This window comes from Tigriopus californicus, chromosome 8, assembly GCF_007210705.1.
Source record: "Tigriopus californicus strain San Diego chromosome 8, Tcal_SD_v2.1, whole genome shotgun sequence".
In the NCBI taxonomy this organism is placed as follows: Eukaryota; Metazoa; Arthropoda; class Copepoda; order Harpacticoida; family Harpacticidae; genus Tigriopus; species Tigriopus californicus.
The window spans coordinates 13,228,956-13,246,987 of record NC_081447.1 but is presented as its reverse complement, the minus strand read 5'-3'; the positions used below and the strand labels follow the sequence as shown (position 1 = coordinate 13,246,987).

The 18,032-nt window shown below is 44.6% G+C and overlaps 1 long non-coding RNA gene across 2 annotated transcripts; it reads left to right on the top strand.

The window, feature by feature from the left end:
* Nucleotides 1-2,286: 2,286 nt before the first annotated feature.
* LOC131885876 (uncharacterized) lies at nucleotides 2,287-6,212 on the top strand. Of its 2 annotated transcripts, XR_009373879.1 has the most exons (4): nucleotides 2,287-2,520; nucleotides 3,845-3,889; nucleotides 4,105-4,300; nucleotides 4,385-6,212. It is a non-coding gene; the product is annotated as an uncharacterized LOC131885876 (long non-coding RNA). The 2 variants fall into 2 exon arrangements; XR_009373878.1 differs by lacking the exon at nucleotides 2,287-2,520 and having other exon boundaries at nucleotides 3,692-3,889.
* Nucleotides 6,213-18,032: the final 11,820 nt, after the last annotated feature.

Genomic DNA, 18,032 nt, shown 5'->3' with positions numbered 1-18,032 from the left:
AAGCATCCTCCGCGAAAAGAACGGAGGGGGAGAACCCACACCCAGAGAAGGCAGTTATATTTTGCAAAAATGAACCTCATTAAACGAGGAACGTCTCCCATATTATTCATACATACATGGTGTCGTTGTTCTTATCTGATGCTTACTCCATTTGATCATAACATAACGATGTGGTAAGCTTGAATTTCTTTGATAATCCCCATCGTGGGTTTCGCCTGGTAGGATCAACCCACCCAGGGTTCCCCTCGGGCTTTTTCGTTTGATAAGTCATAAAAAAAGAACATCTTGCCAATGGTCGTCATCAACTCAATGTATCAAGTACTAGCCAATGAGTTTTTTTTTGCAAACTGGCGAATGCGTTTGGGATCATTTCGTTTTCCTGCTCGTCTTAATTCGATTTTGAACAGGAAACGAGCTCTAGAGTAGAGAATAGACTTGAGAGGGAGATCGGGGAATTACTTCGTGCGAACGTGCTTGATTACAAGCTCTTCTAGGGCGGAATAAAACTTGTCTGAGAATGGGTCTGGATGGCGACTTCTCCTCGAAATTGTGTCTAAATCCGCGGATGGCTTTAGGTTGTGTATGTACTCGTACATGCATGCCACAATACTGTTCCATTCGACCACACGTACTCCTAGGCTGATGTAGCACTACGTACGAGTATCTACATCCAGACTCAAGACGTTATAGTTTGTAGGCGCATTCGGATTGAACCGTCACCCTCCTTTGTGGGATTGTGGAAGTTGGAAATTAGACGGTGGTTGTGTTCATCGATTGATTTGAGACAGAGACGAGCCAATAAATCCACCTATTGTTATCATCAAACCAATCAAGCACGACGAATACCAACGATCGCCACGGACTGACTTGTTGCCGCACTCTTGTTCCTTCCCAAATGATCGTTATCCTACAGCACATCCATAAACATTCAACAGGGTTTAATTGGAAATGTCAACACCAATTGGAATGGTGTGAACAATCCATAAATTTGCGTCTTTTCAATGAGATTCGCGACTCGCTTCATTGGACTGATTGCAAGGAGGTACGGAAGCACTAAACATACTAGTAGATCGCGTCCATGACTTGACTTGTCCCAATGGAATGTCCGAGATGGCGTCATCTTTAGCATAGTAGTAGGTGTGACGTCTCCAAACGAAGACAATGGTACATTAGGTATTTCCTGTCAATTTCCACGACAGAAATAAGGAGAAGGTGTCGGAGCCTGCGGAATCTGCTCCCCATTCATACCAGAGAACATGACTACTTGAGTAAAGAGCTGCAGACAGATTCCAGTCTGGCCAAATGTCTAGTATTGTTTTTGGTCCTCTGCCCCCTCCAGGCACCAAAAAAAAGCCTACTAATTCGGGTATGTAATTTTAACTCTCGAAGCTCTTTTTGAATTGGGTAACTATTCATCCAATGTATTAAACATACCAAGATTGAGAGGCAAAGATCAATGACCCTCCAAAGAGGACTGCATAACCTTGAAAAACGTACCACATGAGATGCATGTGAGTGTGTTGTAGTGCACGGGTAAACCAAGCTGCTGCGAGTCCATGGGCAACTTGGCCGTTTCGCGAAATGGTGCGGCTTGGTCTTTGGCTTATTGGAGACCTCACACTCTCAGAGATGAGCATACCTCTCCGTTGGTCTATGTCGTCATATTGGTTGCATTTCCACATTCTGTCCAGGATGAATTGATTCGCTTGAGCACAACTATGGTCATTTGGCATTCAGTCAACATCTTTAGTGTTGCTCTTGCTACTACTACTGCTGCTGCTGCTGGCACTCTCGATGAGCCTTCTCGTATTGGGCTAATACACATTGAAAATAAGTTGTGGGCCTGTCAAATAGGCCTACATCTCGCGTCGGGGCTTGTGGGTTTCTAAAGACGGACCAACAGACGTTGACAAGCTCGCGTTCACAGATTTAGACTTGGCTCTTTTGATCACAATGTGGCTTTGTAACGATAAACTCTCCGGCTGGCTTATGTGCAGTCTTCTCGCTTTTTAGCTAAAAAAACGAACACGTTACGTCAGACCTGTTGGAAGTTTCTTGATTCATGAAAAAATCTGGAAAGTGCCATTGGTCCATGTGGCTTCTGCGCAGTAATTGGTCACCCTAGTCAACTGATGTTACCGTTCAAATGCGCCAGTTAATGTCTTCCTAAACGGCCGTTTCTTTCGGGTTTTGGGTTGTCAGTGTCGTCTTGAGGGCCTTGAAGGGGTTTTTTCTCATCTCAGCTGCAGTCTGGGATAGTTGCGTAGCATTGACAAGATCATTTGCAATGTTTTGATGCCGTCAAATTTGATTTGAATTGATGTCTACATGACGGACACGAAGAATGAAATAATTTACCCATCGTACCCGTCATAAAGAAAAAAAAAATTCAATGCATTTGCAATTTTCTCATTACCACTCGTGTCTCTCATGTCAAGATTTAACAAGTCCGTGACAAGTCCGGGCCAGTTCTGCCGACCGCGGAGTCGATTCAAGTGGCAACACTGTCTCAAATGCAAGGTAAGTCATTAAACCAGCAAAGTACGACATGTTTCAACTCCTTGTGTCCAAGCTAAAGAGCAGCATCCTAAAAGCAATAAGGAAAACAATCTTTTTTTTTTCTTTTTTCAAACATAATGGGGGAGTCGGCGTTTCGCAAGGTACCATTAGCAAATATCTTAATTGCCCTAACAAATATTGCATTTAACAGCAACAAGTTTGGCCACCTCTTATGTTCCTGGCTAGCTGCTTAAGACAAGCCGGTTAATTGTTTAAACGTTGTTGGCACCGCAATTATCCACCTACGAATAAGTGCAAAATCTACTCGGTAAGTTTATGAAATGATGCGTACTACCAACAAAAATCCCACATCAGGACATTTCTGAACTGCACGATTTGAAATGTCTTACAATATTCATGGACCAGGTCCAAACCTTTCAAATTTGAAGCCCACCGAAGAACTCACTCTATTGATGTTAGAGCCATTCTTTTGCTCAGACTGTCACGTCTAAAATTTGAAACAAGAGTTTTCGACGTTGATCCAACTTTTAGAGTTCCATATAGAAAATGGTTTTTCCTCCAGATCTGAGTCAAGTTCCCCGTTCAAATGACCTATTGTTGAGCTTATCTTTGTTTGGCTTACGTCCGTCCGCGTGTAGTTGATGGATCAAAGATGGGGAGCAATATGTCATAGCAAGGTTCCATTTATAGCGGTTTGATGGAGTCATCTTCTGACAGTTTTTTGACAGTTTTGCATCCCTCGACAAATGCTTGGAGTTTGAAAGCTTTGAATTTCATTTCTGAACCTTACGCAGCCCTCCGCCCTGATCTTACTTCGCGTGAAAGAATCAGAATTTCCAGTGTATAGCACATGAGAAGGCATTCTTATTTGACAGGCACCAATTTGAGCCCTCAAAAGAGACCCAGTTACCCCGAAATTTGCACTAATCCAGCTTTATTTACTTTTGAAGCGCTAACTTCACCCAAGATCTTTAGTGACGAACATAGACCTATTAGCGGGAAATTTGAATTTTCTTCAATTCTGATGCTTAGGAGAGTGACAAAGTCAGTTCCAATCACATACCTCAAATCAATACGAGGGACGAGTCTGAGTTGTGGATGCTGCTGTTGTTCTTGTTCTTTCTCACGGATCAGATGCCCTTGTTTGTTTCCGAGTCTCATGATGAACTCTTTGATAACTGAAATTGAGCCGCAACAACTAGATGGCTTGGCTTGATCATTATCACCCGTAAACATTTTGGAAAGAAAACATTTGAACGCAGCGATATGTATGATATCTACGAAGACTTTGAGCCAAGTACTCTTTAGTGATTTTGACTTCCAGACTTGATTCTTCCCGCTCTGGCCTTGGACACGGGCCAAGATGGAGGTGAGTAAGATTGATCTCCACTTAAAGATCCTCCTCCTCCTCCTCCTGCTGGCCGATGCCGAGCTCAATGGCTCGAGCACCTAGTAGAGGCAACTCTTTCTACAAAGTCTAGACAATACCTTAATTACTATTGAGAGCTCCAAGATTGTTGCGTTTATGCCTCGTCGTTCCACTTTTTTTCCATTCCACCTCACTCACTCTACATACGTACATAGATCCTTGGGATGGGCCAAGAATCAAGGGGCCCGAAAAACACCTTGAACACAAAAAAAGCACCTCAAGACAGATGAGAGGTGTAAGAATTTACAACAGCCATATCATTTTCAATGATCCGAGGATCTCCGAGGCCTCCTTCCCATTCATGGTCCCAATTAGTCTTGTCGGGAGTCAGACATCAGGCGTGATTTGTGCGTGAGTACCATGTATATCTATCTACCTATATGTGTGGTTGTATAACATTGCTTGGGTCTCTCTCTTTCCTTCTCTCCCAAATAGATCAATCATCACTCGAAAATCCCGCCGAGGTCTTCCCAGGTGGTGAATGGAACGCTCAATTACAACCAAAGTACAACTGGTGCGATTAGTGTTGGCTTGCCAGGAGAACGAACATGGGTAACTTCTCCCTAAGTGAATTTTCGCAAAGTGTCATTAGTCCGGATTTCCTTCGGCGATAGTGCTCTACTTTGGATCCGCCTGTATTTTTACAACAAAGATGACAGTGGAACACAAGTCCCGAAAGAGTCAAAATATACCTATGCCAAGAAGGGCAGAGCTATAATTTGCGAAAAATATTTGCCAAGTGAAGAGTAGGCATAAGCAATTACATCATCATCGTCATCATCATTATCATCATCGTGATCGTCGTCTTCTTCATCATCATCATGAAAGCTGGAAAATGGAGTGGAATTTAATTACCTTAATGGATAAAACCATACTCAAAGGGTGGAAGCGATACCGAATTCCAAACGAGTGTACGTACGAGCCTCGATGAGCCTGAAGTCCACTTGTCCATGTACATATACGTACATAAATACGAGGAAACTAATCCACTACGGTTGTTGTCATTCATGATTCGGCTTGCTTTAAGACGAGTTCCCAAGAATCATCACGAGAGACTGAGGGAGTCGCTTTGATGGGGACAAGCCGGATCCTCTAACCGCCACAACACACCGACCGCTGTTGTTTGCGTATTTATCGAGCACTTTTAATGATGAATTCACTTCCTCTCGATTCCATCCAAAGATGTTCAGAGAGACAAATCAAATCCGAAACCCCCGCGGGATCCCAGGCTCCAACCACAAAACGCGTGATGATTCCACGGCTCGTTTCCAAGAGCAACCACCTTCACCTCGAGTTTTGAGAGTGCGGGAATGAAGTCGATGCGTGGGAAATTCCGGTCGTTTATAGCTCCACAGAACTGGTCTTTTATACAATCTTTCACCCAAGAAAATGACACGGTTCCAATTGTGTATTGCTCGTGATATCAGCGATGGGGAGTAACAATTGCTCTCTTTGAACACTGCGTGTACACGTAGACCATGGCTTGGTGTCCCCAAGTTCATGGGATCGGGCAGACAAGCTTGATCCAGATCCAGTGTGAGGAATGACTTATGAAGTACGCCACTTGCCAGATTTGAGCAGTCACTCTCGCTTGGGCTTTGATGTCTCTCCTTATTTATGGAGCAATAACTGAGCTTGAGCGTCCACGGACGAGCCTTGACAAGTATTGAAAATGTGCATTCGTTGTCGATAAAGAACAGATTTCGGTCTCTGCATACTCGGACGCTAAAAGGTCGGTTGGAGCAGAGTAGATGCGGGTAATTTCTAGACCTTCGCAATGTCTTCGGATGCCTCTGAACATCAGCTTGCCGATCCCATTGAGTAAGTGCGTGCATAAGTACTTGGTAAGTAAGTAAGTACAGTAAGTACGTAAGTGACTGATTACCTGCATGGAGGAAGCACCTTTGAAAGATGCCGATTCCCATTGAAAGGCGATAACATGTTTGCTCATAAAAATAGATGAAAATGTTTGGCTTCCATAAAAAAAAACACGAGTCGAGAAGTGGGTCTCCTTGTTCTTCTCGTTTCAATTCCTAATGAGAGGCTGACTGGCTGGCTGGCTGGGCCGCTATGTACATGACTCGCTGGCATCACGAGGTTCAACGCCTGGCACCGGAAAACATGGGCAATAAAAATGCGAAAGTGCTCGGCATAGCAGACACAACAAGAGAAATGATATGATTAATGGCCTGGAAGACGGGTGCATGCAATTCAAGCAAACAAAACCATATTGAATCGGAATGATTCTTCTTATCGTGATGCCTTGAAGCCCTGGGGGTCTCAGCCAGAGACACGACAAGATGCATCTTTTTCAATTCAGATGACATCGTTCTTTTAAGTTGTTTCATCTTTAGTGACCAAGGTGGATGGATCATCAGACCGTCGGGAGGGTGGATGATCCATACCGTCTGATCGCATATTAATTCCAGGGCTCAGCGTAAGCGGCGTTTTCCACTCAGGAAACGCCTCTTTTGTGCTCCTGGGGGCCCGAGGCTAACTGGTTATTGCTGTCGAGACAATGTCAATGGGAACTAGCTAAACGGAGCTCAATCGTATTGAGGGGCGAGAACTGCTCAAGAATCAATCGGACGTGGCCGCACAAAAGGCCTGAGAAAGTCCGTTAGTTATTTATATTTGGCTGTCTTCTCTATCGGTTGGCCTGTTTCGGTGAATGTCATCGTCTTACCTCTTCCTCTATGGTATGGCGTTGAAGTCTTGAAGACGCTTGGATGATGAGGATCAGGCTTTTACACTCAGGTCCAGGCAACATCAAGTCACCTCTGAATGGTAAATGAAGTTGCCGTGTTGTCGTCATTTCCTCATGTATTTGTTTGCTTGGCTTTATCCCGGCCCAAGAGCTGCTAAATTGAAAACTAGCTAGTGCTAAATAGTACAGGATCTACTTTACATAGTCACATAACTTCAGATTCGCCACCAGCCAAAACTAACCTCGGACAAATCTTTTTTGCCGAACCACAAACAGAAATGAGAGATCAATCACCTAATTGTGGGCTTCGAGAGAGATTACCTGCTTACCGGCTCCGATTTGTCTGCGATCCCCAATCCACGCACACGCCTTCTTCCCCAAGCTCTATTGGGTTTGTTATATCAAGCTCAAACCATTCCAGCAGACCCATCCATCCATCCATCCATCTATATTCTGTCCCATACTGACCTATCCTAAAGATGAATGTGATTGGCCGTTTTGCCTCTAAAGTACACCTCTCATTCACTCGCTCGCTACATTAGCACTTCAATCCCCACTCGGTCGTGGATTATGAAGTCACAAAATGCTCATAAAAAAGCGAAAATGGCCCTGACTCAGGCAAATTCTCTCCGAGGAAAGGAACGAGTTGCCTCCTGCTTGTCTGGAAGTCTCTCATGTATCAGGCACCACCACACTTACTACCATTGGTAGTTGGTGCCCAAACCATCACCAAAAACATCACATCTCCTTCAACTGCTACAACTACGATTGCTACTATTCCTGCTCCTCCTATCTCCTTTCGGCCGGGTGCCGCCCTCTCATTAACGTGGTCACTCCATTAAAGGCATCAGGCCAGTCGTCATCATCAACAAGTTCCCTGGCTGCATGCATGCTAGTACTCGTGGTAGTGCTAGTGATAGAAGCACTATCTCCGCGACCGGCCACTACTGTACGTACATACATACGTACAATAGAGGACTTGTACCTCCTTCACGTGATGAGTGAACGAGTTAAATAAAAAGCTTTCTTCTTTGGGGGAATAATGCTCTGGAATGCCCATTGGTTTGGTGGGCACCAATGAACGGAACAATCACCCTACTGTCATTTTCCAATAGGGGCATTCCATGATGGAAGAAGTGCCCTTTGTCTACGTACCCTGGCTATGAATTGAACGAGCAAAGCTCCTCCAGAGGCCCCTATTGGGTTGTCTCTTACGAGAGCCGGAATATGGCAACCACCGCTGTACTAGTCAGCAATAACTCTTTTAGTCTATTAGCGAACTGACACATCTTCCTGGAGATATTGTAATTTCTAATTAATGGCCGGTGCTTAAGTGAACGAAGTATACGAGGACGGAGACGAATAAAGACAAAGATCTTCCCCATTCCGAAACAAGTCCTTGAAAGAACCGTTGGCCGAAAGGCACTCTCCAACTCGACCCCATGGTAGCGGACCTCAGCCATTGATTGGAAATGGAATCAACAAATCAAATGAAAATCAAAAGTCACAAGTTTCCGTCTGCTTGGGAATTGACGATTGATTTTGACATTTTTTGTCAACAGGATCCCGATGCTCCTCAGTGCTCACATGAGAAGCTCAGACGAGCTTCGGAGAGGAATCGTGTCCGGATCAATGGTTTGAGAGAGAGCGACCCACAATGAACTGGGCCAAGAGACGACATCCCTCCCTCCTAGTGAGTGGTTCAGTGAGCATCTTCTTCACCATTGGAATTTCGAAGAGCTTGCCATGAACCATTTTTGCAGAGTACCCCAGTCCCTACCAAGGCGAAGGAGATCCTGGTTCACCGATGAGAACTTTAAATGTCAGCGTGGCTTGTTGATACCACCAACGTCATGCTCGTGTGAGGACTACATTATGACAAGCATCACCAAAAAATGGCATCAACATTTTCGCTAATGATCCCCACTACCCAAGGGGGTTGGTTGAGAAGACAATTACGGAGATTATCTACATATGTTCTCTCTTTTTTTTTGACGATAGAGAGAGGAAAAAAGGCTGACATTGTCAATCAAATTAGCTACCCAGGATTGAAGACTTAAATCGAAGTCAGGTTCTGTCTTGTCTTTCAATATGAGTGGAATGGGAGTCATCGAAGTCAGTTCACTTCTCCTGGTGTAGGAATCTATGAGTTCGTGAGTATGCATTCGGCATCTTGCTCACTTGTTCATTCAGTTCATTGCTCATTCGAAGCTCTCTTTGGGATGATCATGGTTGGTGGTGGTTGGCTGAGTTGGTGGCCAGAGAAGGCCCAGATTGAGCTTCTTCCACCATTTCGTTCGTCGCCTCTCTTTCCTCCTCCTCCTTCTCCTGAGTCGCTTTCAAGTTCAATGCTCCTTGCAAAAGATCAAGTGCAGACTCGGAATGATCCCAAAGGCAGCCAGTGTATCGTAGCTTAGCTTGATGAGCGACTATAACAACAACAGCTGTTTTTCAGGCCTAACAAAATGGAATAGAATAGAGCGCAAGAATGGTTAGCACCAGTCGTAACAGGTTGCTAAATTCTTTTGATCCAAATCACATTGGAGGCACTCATGAACAGAAGAACGTACGTACCAACGGTATGTACGCGTAGTACCATTTCAGCCCAACCACTAACCATTGGCGAGAAATATCAAATGGACCATTGCTGGAATTTAATTAGCTCCTTCCTTGCAATTTATCCCACTCTCCTAGGCGAGTGTTCGGGCCTGGAAGAAAGATGTATAATTTCTAACTATGGCAGCGACAATTCAGAGAGACGAGAGCGAGACTCACGTGGCAAAAAAAGAACACGTAGACATTCGCCAACACGATACGTAACCAGCCTCTTGTTGATTTATTCATGACGGCGAAGGAAAGTTCATCTCTTGGTCGGGCTACAATGTTTATGTAATGCATGTAATTAAAGGTGACTGATAGAAGCGTCTTTTCCACTGGATTGGCGTGTTTGGGCAACTTTTCTCTGTTCAAACCATCATCGCTCCAGGATTTTGGTCGTCCGAGTTAATCGGACTTTTTTTTTGACCAACTTGACCCTGCAACCTCGCTTGGTTCATGTGCTGTGGGCGACTAGTCATCCAATCGTTCATCCATGCCTTGGTGGTCAAGCTCTGTGTTCAAATGCAATATCAGAAGCCGTCTGGCCGGGTTCAATGCAGGGGCGTTTTTAATTGATTTTCGGGGCTTCGTGTGGCACGCCATATTTGGTTGCTGCCACAAACTTAGAAAGCCATTTCAGACTTCAATTGATCCGGGGAAAACACTCTGGAATTTCACAACGGATCGCTCGCCTCCATTTGTTGTGAGTGGGACTAAAATTGCACTTCTGGACGTGCTTCTTGCACTTTCAAGCCTTCAAATGGCCATTATTAGACAGTGTTCTAAAGGGACAAACAAAGCCAAGAGGCCCATAAACACGTGATTATGATGATGATCATCATGACGATGATGGCTTTGTTTTCCCTAGCACAAACCACTGCACCATGGCTCAAGTTGGCTTTGAAGTATTGGGCAACCCCTTTAGCCCTTTTGCTCTTTACTTGGGAAACTTCCTTTCTCGTTTGTATTACGATTCACGCAGTACGTACTCGCACAGGCATTACTGGCAAGGAGGTGAATCCAGGCGGAGGAACAAAGCAAAAGGACTTACTCGTAATAATTGACGTATTGAGTATCGATTCGAACCGTGGCAGACACAATCCATTTCCTATTCCTGTCATGGAGGGATTGACTACCCAATGTCTACATCTCTTTTTTTTCAAGCCACGTATATACGCACGTACGTATGTACCATGGACTACCTGGAGTTTTGCCCGTGTGACAGGTGTTGGTTTAAACTTAAAATGTGTCGCCTAATTGGACGTAAAAGTGCCATTGCCCACAATAGGACTGGAATTGGCAACGGATACCTTCGATCAACGTCAAGCTCTGTCGGAACATCCGAGATTTGCACACATAAAGCAAAACAAATGTAGATGTATCAAACGAACCCAGTTGAATTCCCAGAGATTAGGTAGGAGAGCTGAGCGAAGAATCACTTCAACGCAACACGTGCATTCTAATCTGAAGAGAAAAACGATGGCGCAACTGACGCACAGGTTATGCAGACGTACGTATGTGGCTCATAAATTATTGTTATGGGAAATAACATTAATTTGTTCTCTAGCCATAGGAGTCGAGGGTTTCTTTGAACAAATGTTGCACCGAATTTCGGGATTGAATGGAAATTGTTTTGATCCATATTCATTTGTGATCCTTGACTTAGATCCCGATTTGGCCTATTCTGCTTTGATATCCTATGCCATCAAGAACCATGCCGATCAAATTGGGACGAAGTTTTGAAATGCAACCAACATCTGATGAAATGGTTGTAACCTCCCGCAGGTTCTGTGCACTTGACAAGGTCCATGTAATTGAACAGCCAACTTTGAACATGAAATCAGGTGAAAGGGTTGGCTATGATGGATATACAATCGAGTGTTGGATCATTGTTTTCGCGTGATTTATGGCCAAGGTGTCTTTTTCTAATCGATATGGCCAAAATTAGACTTGAAAGCGGTGATTATGCGTATGAAAAAATTCGTCGCAACTCTCATCGAGCGTCGTCGGCCTTGAACCAACTTTTACTTGGAGGAAACAAAGAAAATTCTTGTGTGTCTGATTCCTGGAATGGTTCGAGATGGTTGGTTGGGTGGCGTAGATAGTGGCACTTGGCACAGAGGAAGGGGAGGATCAGGGGGAGGTGCAGCTCCGAACGAACGGGGGCCTCTTTTTCCATGCCATGCATGTTGTACATAGATACGGAGGACCACATATGTACACATGGCCAACCACTCACTCACACACTCAGTCAGTCAGTCAGTCACTCACTCACTCACTCACTCACTCACACACACACACACTCTCTCAATCGGTGGCTGAGTGCACGTAAATGCTCGAGCACGAATTCAGACATCGAAGACGACGTACGATGTCGGATCCGCAGACTGTCTGGATTACTTGTATTTCAGGGAAATTTTGGCGTCATTCCACCTCAATCAAAGCAAGGAGCAACCAGACAGATTGTTCGATACATTCACATTGATCATTGAGATAACAACGGGCCTAGTCTGGGAACAAAGGCAAATGGGTCTCGATCTCCAACCCGATGGACTCACGACTCTTCAGACTTGACAGCCAATTCGGATTGCTCTGTCAACTTCTTGGAGTGGGGCCATACGAAAAATCTGGTCGGGGCTCTTCATATCAACCGCAGACACAAAGGGGTTCGAGTTGTGCCTTTAAATTAAATGGGCATTACCACCGATCCAGTTCCTCCTAGAATTGTTGGACTTCTGAGAACATCCACCGCAGAAGGAATGCAATGCAAATCGACAAGAGCGAAACCAAACTTGTGTGTCCGCTTTCAAAACAAAAATCAGAACCAAACTACTTTCAAAGACGGTGTTTGCGGCCATTTGCGTTTGTTTTCGAATGGTCTTGGTCTATTGGTGATGTTAGGGTTGTTGTAGCACCTGATGGTGATGGTAGACAAGCGGTCTACCTGGTTCATCATTCGCCTCTACATCCACTTGCCTATGTCGAACGCGTGTCTGGAGGGCTTGTTGACTCTGTCCATAATAATGGGCCTTCTGAAGCCTATCATCATTTTTGGGTCGAATCCAGTGGACTCTGGTTTTTGCGTGAAAAATCCGAAATCATCCTAGAAACGAGATTGAAAGCAAACCTTGCACAGATTCCTCTTGCCTTGAAGTACTTAATCATCTGCGGCTCAGTTCATGATCAGCTCAATGCCCTCCCGCCGCCATACGTTTCCACACAATCGAGGGGAAATAACCCTTAAAATTGATGTTCTTTAAAGTTCAGGTAACTCAGGTTTTGCCATTTTGTCTGGTTGCAAACGTCTTGGCCATTGGAACGTATCTTGTCCATTTCCCCTTAATTAGACAAAATTGCAAACCAGACAGATGGTTGTGTTCACTTGAGTCGTCGGGGACTTTTTACCCTATCTCAGAATGCCTTTATTTGAATGTGCTCTGTTATGGTTTAGTATGATACAGTATTACTAACGTACTTGTACTCTTCGTTGAGCACCTTTTTTGTTCAGACCCACATTCGTCACATTGACATTTGAAAGCCCTTTACGAATGGTTTTTGGGGCGCGTCCGAGGTCTAGAAGTCTTATCAGAACGAAGAAATCAAGTCTTGAAATGGAAGTAATCACTTCACCTCCAATTGGAGATGGATCATAGCGGTCTCCGGTCTTGCTTCCCGGGTCTGTCTCAGCACGGGAACCCAAAAAAACAAGCCTTGGTCGACTCCCTCAGTTAATGCTTTCATCGGGGGTCAGACTTCAAGAGGTTCATTGGTAAGAATCTCACTCTCTTCATTCACTTGGAAGGAAGTGTTTTCATAAGAGAAAAAAAAATCCCAGACACCCGACGAGACAAGGAGCAGTAGGCAGCTGTCGGACCGCGCTCAGCTGCCCCAGCTGCCTACACACACTGAACACATTGACGCCCCCCAATCGGTTCCTGCTGCCGTGCTTTGGCTACGCGTTCTACTCTTGTTGTGTTTCGCTCCTTTTTGGAGGGATCCTGATTGTGAGAGTGACGCAAAGGCCTTTTTTCATGCTTTGGTCCAACGAGCATTGATGATGTTGAGGAGAACGAGGAGACTGAAAGAGGGTCGGACAAGAGAGCAGGAGGTGCTAGTATTCACACCATCACTGAAATTGTGTACCTTATTGGTCTTGGGAGTCGAGCGAGAATTCGTATGTTAGGATGAAATGAACAGGAGCACCCCCTAGGATGATGAGGGGACTTTTTTTGTCTCCGGCCTGCGTGAGGCACAAATTCACTGTAAAATAGAGTGAGAAACAAGAAAGGTTTCCTTTGTTGTGATGACGCACTTGGGGGGAGGGGGGGGGAGGTCCAAAAGGAATTGGGAGGATGCTGAAGGGTTGCATATTGGCTTGCGAGGCCTGAGGCATTCGTTTGATTTTTGAGATGTTTTACTAAACTTTATTGGCAGAACTGTGGAATCATATCGAATGAAGCCGTTGGGAGGTAGTCAATTTGGAAAAATCTGTGAACCAAAACGGGTTCATAAATGGATAATTAAGCCATCACGACGACGACGACCAAATGGATGGGACCAAGCATGTACATAGGGGCAAAAGGCAGACGACAGACGGCAGAAGGCAGTAGTCAATGGTGGATGATGCATCCAGCATGAGTTGCATTTGCTGCCGAAATCATCTCTGTTTCCAGACTTTTTGTCTATTCCTGTGGCGTGCTTGTTCACACCCCATCCTAATCTACAATCGTATGCAATATTCCCAAGATTAGGTAGAGAAGACAACATCACAGCGATAATATCTCTCTTCGTGACAACATTAGGCCGTGTTCACCTTAAAGAAATGAGCATTGTTCGTCAAATATACATGTACGTACATACTACATAGACTCAGGGAGTACCGGATAGGCCGTATTGTGCACGCACAGTCGGTTATGAATGCTTTGCTAAAGTGCTTACCCTGTTCATGATTTCGACGACTGCATGCAGCTTTACATGTGGACCGGTGGAAGGCAACAAAAATAAGTAATTAACATCGAGACTGGCACCAAGTACCTGAGTGCCTCTTGTTTTGAAAATTCAGGGGTACCGCAACTTGACGGCAAGGTTCCATTAATCTGATTTAAGATCCATCACACCTGAGTTGTCCCACATTAGGGCACACTAATTCAATGTGATATGCGAACCACAATTGCCGCCTTCACAATCCGATTCTGCGGTTTTCTCCTCATTGGCGCTCTCCGACTACATAAATGCCGCCAGCTCTTTCCTCTTCTTCATCGCCATCTTCGTCATCATCATCATCGTCGTTGTCGTTGTTGTTCCTTCCAATTTACACTGATTAGATACATACGCGAATTGTGAACGTGACAACGTGCCTGATCAATCCGTTGACCTACAAACTATCTCGTTCTCTGTCATTTTCCAAAAGGAGACCTGCAAGTATTTGGAGCTCGAATGCTCTATCCCAAGTGTCTAGACAAAATTGCCCATTGAGGGTGAGAAAGTTCGGCCAGGGTTGTCCGCCAAGAGTCAGGATCACCGGGTCTCCCACACTCTGGCGCTGAGGCACTCATATCATCCCCGATGGATCCAAACGGGAGTGAGACAAGTCAGTTTGGACAAGCAGACTGCGACTAGAAATGAAATGAAATGGTGCAGTAATCAGACCCTCGTCATTGAACGTAACTTCGAAGGGCAAGTCATCGTGAGGACTGCATTGAAGACAGGTAATTATTATTACCATTCCGTGTGAACGAGCTAGAAATTGGAATGATTACATCCCTTTCATTTCACGTATGAACCAGTGCTACTGGTACTGGTACCAGTTGTGGTAGTATCGGTGGTAGTCCTTCAGGGTTCCTAGGCTGGCTGGAACTGAAGTATGGCAGAATTTAGTAGATGCACAGTTCAAATCACCGTATGCACAATTTCATGACAATCAGCCAAGCTATGTCGTTGGTTGTAAATCATGCTAGTTTCGTCTTCAATGCCTTAACCCTAACTCAAGCTAGTCTTCAGCTCTCTTCCCGAGCTCGCAGTGGATCTAAATCACTTATATCATATACACACACTCACTGTTTGGTCTCGGATGAGCTCCAACCGAGCCGAGATTATTAATTCTTCGTTCCCAGTGTCTCGGTGGTTGGCAATTCCCGAGCACGGCGTTTACAACCTAATCAAGAATGCAATCTCGGAATATTGCAACTCCGAACCTATTCGAACATGGTTTTCATTCAAAAACGGGGGTTCTGAATCTCATAGCCCGAGCTTTCCGATCATGTGATACTTTTATTGAGCTCTATCTCCAGTCACCTACATAATCCGTTGTCTGCTGAGTTGCGTGCTTTTATTTAGTTATCTGTGTTGAAATTGCGGTTTTTACGTCAGATACGATCATCTTTGATCTCCGGCACCTGTGGGTGTTGATCCACAAATAGATTGTGAAAAAAAATTACCCCTCGTCCTCCACTTGTCTATGTTTATGCGGTCCACTCAGTGGGCCGTGGAAGGACCTGGTGGTGAGACGTGTGTTCCCTGAGTGTCTGGGCATAATTTCCACGTTCTTTGTGCAAACTGACAATAATTATAATCATGGTAATGATGATATTCAACCCTCAGAGGGGTTGTTTCTTAAAATGTCTAAATTATTTTGACGTGAAACAAGATCGCATCTGCTTATTTGGAGGAGGGAACCTGCCAATTTGAAAGCTCCTGATGGCTAAGGTTGCCTTCTTCCTATCAGCGGGGGAAAATTAAGATGGACTCCAACCAACAGGCGATTTGCATATCTATCTTCATGCATGGTGGTGTCTATCCGTCTCAGTGGTGTTGTGGAGAAAAAAGTGCAATTTTGATTGCCTAAAACTAGAGAATTCACATTCATAATGAATACCTCTCTCTCTCCAGTCCTTCCCTCGGAATGCAAGGGGAACTGGTCTTATCTCTCTGCCTCTCTCTATATCTTTGGCTCTCTCACACAACGAACCTTAGGGTACACCACTATTTTGGAAACGGATAAGGAGACGACCGGCTTCCCGGCTATCACCTTCGGTCACGACTTGGTATTCTTCGAGTTGACCCGGACTATGACCTTTAATTCAATTGCCAGGTACAGATAAGTAATCGGCTTACCATGTGTGTGAAAGAGGCCCAACAGGTTGCTGCTCTCTGTTTACTTATGTTATGGAAACCGGTTAAGGTTGACACTAGCAGGATTTTTTCAAGGTCAAATGTGTAAATTTTGCTCGGCGATTAGAAATGCTTACGAAAAAGCACAAGGGTTTGCGGATGTTGTCATGCCAAATTAAACTATATGTGCATATCCAGATAATTTGCACATTTTTTCTTTGTCTTTTATGGCTACTTTCCCGAAATGGAACAATGACTTACGGTGGAATCGAGGTGAATAAAAAGACAGAGCATAATCCAAATTTCACAAGCCTTATACGCTTACAACGAATGCATGAATGTTCGTTAATATCGCAAGCATTATGTGGCAAGATCAAATAAGATTCAAGCGCCAAAGCGCTTATTTTCGCGAGTCTGACTTCCTCAAATCGCAATCCGTGTCAACGATCCCATTTGATAAAGATTGCGCCAACGATAAAATCCTTTTACATGTTCGTTAAATTATCATGCATTAGCACACAGGTGTACTTCTCCGACACTCAAACTATGAAACACAATATTTGCTTGTTCCTCTTGCACCAAAATGGCGAATTGGCACTTTGACCAATTTGAAAGGATCAATAGGAGGAAAGAAGGATTGGAAAGAGGGCAAAAAAGTTTGACACGTCTGGAGAATTTGCTGAATTGTACTTGTACCTTCATACCTTCCTTGCCTTGTGCGTTGTCAAGCATCTTACTCTTGGCTACCAAACGATCAATGTTGCTGTCAAGATCTCGGTGTGGAAAACGTCGGTCCCCCCAAAACGCGGCCTCATTACACGCTAACGAAGATGAAGACCCGAGGTCCTTTGTTGTGAACACTTCAGATCACACCGCTATTTCAATTGTTAGCCTTGGGTCGCGATGTCTGAATTTTCGCAAATTCCAACAAAAATGTCGAGGGTCATTTGATGTCTTTCTTAACCTTGTTGTCTCGGAATTCCGGACCGTTGTGGTCGTGGGCGACAAAGGCCGCTCGAAAAGCTCCCTAATGAAACGAGCTCGAAATTGAGAATTCGAATTTCTCGCCTGTAGAATTCAAAATGCTAGATTGAGTTTGCCTGGCTCGATGGACTCGATTTCCTATGTAAAGAAAAGTCAAACGAAATCCAGATCTTGTGTCGAGACTCGGGCTCGTTATGGGCAAGTTCCAGGCAAGGCGAAAACTCGGGCACTAAATTCGCTCAAGATACAAAAGATAACGCCTCCGAATGAGACGGCTCAGGTATGAATTACTCCCAAGGGCTATGATTCATGCGGATAAATAATTGATCTTGTCGAAATAAGTGTCAACACATATACATAACTCTATAAGGGAATGGAATTTTCAAAATTACCCCCTTCTCTCTTCTTCATCAGGACTAGACTCCCCATGAGAGAGAAACAGAGAGACAGGGAAAAGCGAGACCGGGACGCTTTGGAACACTTGAAGAAAGCCTGCTCAATCGGCCTAGTTCTAGATGAGTGACGCAGTCGAGCTCGGGCAAGAGTCCCAATAGAGAAAACACTCCCAAATCCAACTAGATAACTCGATGTTTTTAAACCATGACCAGGAAAATTGTCAACAAACATCCTCAAGACGTCATGATTTCAAGTAACGGTTTCGACGTACGTACAAGTCGATTTTCC